The sequence below is a fragment of the Taurulus bubalis genome, assembly GCF_910589615.1.
Source record: "Taurulus bubalis genome assembly, chromosome: 20".
Lineage (NCBI taxonomy): Eukaryota > Metazoa > Chordata > Actinopteri > Perciformes > Cottidae > Taurulus > Taurulus bubalis.
In genome coordinates, this window is record NC_136608.1 from 14,879,817 (window position 1) to 14,885,816 (window position 6,000).

Genomic DNA, 6,000 nt, shown 5'->3' on the forward strand with positions numbered 1-6,000 from the left:
GGTTGACAACAATCGATTAAAGCAACAAAACAAAAGAATGACGCAACACAGCGTATTTTGAGCATATCATTTCTCAGAAACGTCAAGTTGAAATAGTTGAAACGGGTGGCCATGGCATAAATGAATAGTTATATATATATATATATATATATATATATATATATATATATATATATATATATATATATATATATATATATATATATATATATATATATATATGGTTATATTATCTGGGAATATTTGAAATGGGAATACAGGATGAGTCACATCTTTATGCTGAAGACCAAATCTCAAACACCTGTGACAATTATCACATTCATAATTGATTAAAATAACAATATGCCCAAATATGGGAGGCGGGTCCGAGTTTCACAATCAGGGTTCATTTGTATTCGGTCTATTTTAATGAATATTGTTGGTCACATTCTGGTGTTTATATCAATTATGAATATGAAATTGGTCCCAGGACCTTTTGAGATTTGGTTTTTGTTGTGTTCCTTCAGCCTTTAGCGTTGCTTTAGTATAAATATGTGTTGGTTCATATTGTGAATCCTGACACACATCCGTCTCCAGAAGGTTGCGTCTCTAATAATCTGATTCTGAACCTGATTGCATCATCGCCGAGGCCCCGCCCCCTCCAGGTGTGCGTTATGATACCTCTCACACCGAAACAAGGCCAGATGTTAAACTGCTGTCTGACTTCGCCACGAGCATCTCACAGTACATTTTATGAATGTAATAATGCAACAAAGGTTTAATAATTACGAAATGTGCAATATCTGCAGTCCAGCAACAAACCAAAAACCAAAAAGCTTCCCTCTGTTTCCGATGCAAATGTCTCTGAAGTGTCCTCGTACTTTGTGGTGTTGTTTCTACATGAATCCGACTGTACCTTCAGATATGAGATATTTCTTAAAAATATTGTAGCACACTCAAAATTACATAATTTGTTTTGCTCCATAAAAACAACATTTTAACAGAAACATACATATAGGAGTTGGTTTTAAGTTCTGTAAATAGTTACAGAAAAATGAAATATAGATATTATCCTACGACTTTATTTTCTTACCTACATGCATATATATTTTATTTTACATTCCACGGCTCTTTTGTGTTACAAAAGGGGGGAAAAGATTATATAAAAAAAGATGCTTTAAAGTGTTAAAACCAAGCAATATTTCCATGAGACTGTATTACTCTGAGTAACACTTCATAATATGCCACAGGATATGGAGCTACAGTATGAATGTGGACTGAAAGACACACAACAATGACAAATGAGTGACTGAAAAAAAAGCATGAATATACTCATCTTCCTTTCTATTTTTTTGTGACATTCCATGTATTTTATTTTAAACGTGTTTCACTCATTTTAAAAAGAATATGTCTAACTTATAGGCCGGCCGTTTTCTGATGGCTTTAACAAAGCCGATAATTTATTTAGATGAACTCTGGTTGAAAATAATCACACTGAGCTTTATATTCAATCACCACACATGCCCACATTTCTAATGAAACGTGCTATTTTACGGTGAAATGTAACTTAGAGATGCAAACCGTTTTGTCTCCACAGAGGGGAAAAGGTTCATAATGATGTCAAGCACTTCTGGTGCCAGTGTTACTCTCACACACACACACACACACACACACACACACACACACACACACACACACACACACACACACACACACACACACACATTAGTATTCCAACAGAGAGCTTCAGTCTTATTGTGGTCAAACAGCAGCTGAATAGGACTTTAGAATAAGAGAAAAGCCAAAAGACTTTATCTCCGTTTCTTTTCATTAGTCTTAATATGATGTAATTTAGCCGAAGACGAGCTTCTGATTCCCGACCGGGTCGAGGCCGCAGAGTAGAAGTGGGTTTGCATGGCTCTTCTTGTTTAATGTTGTTGAGAATGTGCTTTGTACGCCAGCTTCGTCGAACAACTCTCCCCTTAATTTGTCCGAGCGTTTTTTTGTTCCTAGTAATAGACGACATTTCTCCGAGACGCAGTGGAAACATGCATGGGATATTCACTAGATTTCAGATCTATGGGAGGGAGAGGGGGGACTTTTGCTATTATTTTCCCTTTGATGAGAACATGTATATTGTACAAAATATATATATATATATGAAATATAAATTATACATGGTGTGAGAAGCAGGGATGTGGTGGAGTATAACAACAAAGAGGAATGTTACACTCGTTCTACAGTTTCTGTTGACATGCTTTTGTGGACAGCTAATAAACGACCAGAGTTTAAAAGAGTATGAAGGTTTTTTTTATTGTTGTTGCTGAATAAACTGAACCAAACATGCGGAGCAAAATTAAGGACAATATAACACACAGTCATAGCAGATGGAAGCAAACAAAATCAGTTGGGATGTATAACTTTATTCTTCTACAAGGACACTGCAGATGAAAATGTGACACATCTGGCCCAGCAGCCGGTGTTTTATGGATCCTTTTACTTTCTACTGAGCAAATGACTCACGGCACTAAAGGTCATGGCAGCTCCCTCAGAGCCAGTGGACTGTCTGCAGCCATCGCAGATGAAGAAATACAAGGTCTTAAAAAGTCTTGACGACAATTTGGCCACGATTCATCTTTTCAGGGGAGTTTCCTCTTTTTTCTGTCTCCACGGGAATTCATTGCACCACTGAAGGAATTATATACACGCAAGTTCAATAAGTTATTTATATGAATAGATACTTTAGGTTTTTCGTTTGGACATTTTTTAATTATCTGGTGATTTTCTTTACACCACAATAAATTAATACGTCTCAATTTTTAAATTTAAGAAGATGCTGAAGACAAATGCTGTTCACCTCCCCGCCTGCGGGTGGTGCTGTTGCCTTGTTTCCGTGAAGGAACCTGTGGAGGCCGGAGGTCTCTCTCGTGTCTCCAGCTCCCAACGCTTATTGCTGCCAGCATTGTAGTAAATAAAGACTGTGGACTGTACCACCGCAGCACTGGTCCTTATTGGGAGTGAGGGAGACCCATTGTTACCCAACGCAGGCTTTAACAACATGAGATTATCACGTTGTGTTGCCTAAGTAGATCTAGTCTGCCCTTTTCTGATCAGTACATGCCATGGTAGCTTTGGAGGAAGTAGAGGCATTTTCCCTGCATGAATGATTGTCAACTAATAAAAGTAATGAGTTCAGCAAAAATGACAAAATACAAAATCACTGGTTCCAGCGACACAATTCTGAATATTTGCTGTTTTAAAATACTTTTTAGTCCAAACAATTGTTGGTTGCAGTCCTTATATATAATATCTACACATACTCTATTTGTGGTCCATCACAGCCGACAATAATCACCAGTTGCATTGACATTGGGTTCAATTTCCCTCATTGAATTATGCAATCTTTATTGCATAACTCTATTTTTAATCAGAAAATGTCTGAGTACATACTTATACTGAGTCAAAGAGTGACATTACTTATCGAGCCACTCTGAAACATGAAGACTTTGTTGTATTTCTGCAACAGAAGATGCTTGTTTTAATAAATAAATGTGTGGGCTCATTTCCTTAACTGGCCTCTAAGTGGCAGCAACGACCAACACGTCTCCATGTAAGCCCGAACATTCCTCCGGCGAAGAAGAATATGACTGCGTTTCCTTCACATGCAACCGCAAAGTTGCTCAAATTAGTCAACGGTGTCCATTTCGCGACTAAAGTTGACATAACGAATGTATTAGCGGCTCGTATGTTCGCAGATAATGAATCATAATAAACCGCGGCTGCTGGATGAAACCAGTGGGACGTGTGTTACTCACTACGCCTGCGCACTTCAAGCACAACATCAAGCCGCCCTTCTTCTTCTCCTCCAACTTGCTCCGCAGGGTTGTGCGGACGTCGAGTCGCAACAACCCCGCGTTAATTTGCTGACCTTATTGGACATTTGTCGACGTAAAAATGGAGAGCCCGTACCGCGCCGATAACGGTAAGCTAACGGTGACGTAAACGCACGCGCCCTACTGCGAGTTATCGGCCACACTTTGGGGTTGTGTGCGTCCGATTCTGAACATGGCGTACCCCGCTCTGAGATGGCGGTGGCTTTTATGCTGCGGTTAGAACAAGCGCCGCTCGCGAGCTGGTAGTTACCGGAGGGCGCTTCACGGCAGCTGGTTAGATAACCCACGCCGATATTTCATCACGAGGGGAATGCTTTAACTTAACGGGTCGTGGCAACTAACTAACTGTTGGCGTAGGTTAGTATTAGTTAGCAGCTGTAAACTAGCAGCGGCTGATAGATGCTGCCTTCGGGGGCTTCCACTAAAACTAGCGGCTAAAAACACTCGTACGAGACAGTTAAACTTCTGAAAGTCGAGCCAGTGTTTGAATATAACCCGTTAAAAAGAAAAGTAATGTCACTTTTTTTTTTTTAATAGTACACCACCCGGATAATTTCAGTAACTTACACAGCACAGTTAGCCACGACTTCCTCAGCCATGTTTATGACTTTTTTGTGGTGGTCATGTTCCGTGGTCATATTTACGACACAGTTGCCAGTCCGTGAAGGCAACCAAGGCTAGGCAGAGGTCCACTGTAATGTTAGCAGTAGTTCCGTTTGGACATTTTTTAAGTCTTATAATGACGTTAAATGGTGAACATTACAAGACAAATGTGTTTATTTGAATGACCACACAATAATTAAAAGGGGGGACATATGTTCTCTATTAAAATACCATTGTGCCACTTTTATTTTATAATATATACATGTTTTAAAGTACTGATATCACTTTTTTAAAATTGTTTCATTCTATGTTTATTGTTATGCACCTTCACCTCGTCAAATTCCTTGTATGTGCAACGTACTTGGCAAAATAAACAACTATGTAGTTTCTAGCATAGTAATGTTACCACTAGATGTTTTTTGTGGCTGCAGACAAAGTATAATAAAGCTGCCATTCATAATTTAGCTGTGGGTCCTGTGCTTGGTGGACACTTTAACTAAGGCTGAGGATGACGAGTATCTTCATCGTGAATCAACCTGCCGCTTTGTTTCATGAATCGATTGGTCGATATGTCAGCAAATGGGGAAAAATACTTTTCACGATATCCCAAACCTTTGTTGACATATTCATATGGTTTGTTATGTTCAACCAGCAGTTTAATAATACAATATATTCAATTTATTTACAGAAAAGCCTACAGAAACCAGCTTCTGTTTACCTTAGAAACTACACTTAAAAACTCTTCACTGAAACATGTAATGATAATACATATCTAAAGTTATTCTTTATAATACAACATAAAAATATAAATTTATTCTAACGTGTGTGTGCGCAATTCATTCAAACTATTTCACATAAAAAGCCTTCTGTAAAAACAGTGATTGTAGTGAGGAGATGTGTTACATTTTAAATGAAGGGCGTACTAACGTGATAATTAAAAAAAAATCCCTGTTTTCCAGATTCCCTCCTCCTGCTGCCGTCTCTCCGCCTCTTCATCCCTCCTCTGCGCCTGGTGTCGGCGGCCATGTGGCAGGTCGTCCAGCGGGGCAGCGTGCAGGACTACGGGCTGGTGGAGGAGTTCATCTGCACGGTTTCAGAGATCGTACCCGAGCTTCTGAACGCGGATCAGAAAGCTCAGCTCCTCCTGGGACTCCGGGCGCGGGTAAAGACTGCAGGACGTCTGACGGGTTGTTAAAGTAAACGTAAAATAACAACAACAGCAGTTTGTCTGCCATGCAGATGTTTTAGCTGTCAAAACAAAGTTTAAAGATGATGTATCGCTCTCGTTTTGACTGCGTCGGTAAGGACCACCTCAAAACTCACATCGTCCAAACGATGAAAGCTGAATTATTGCCAGACAGACAGTAAAAGTGCAGCCGAGGAAAAAGTTTAATATTTCTTTTTAAGAGAAAATGTCAGCAGCACCTTATGTCTCCCTCGTTGCAGGTGGTCCTGGATCTGTGTCGGGCCGAGCGGATCAGAGACACGGAAACCATCGAGATGCACCTGGAGCGGATCAAGGCCC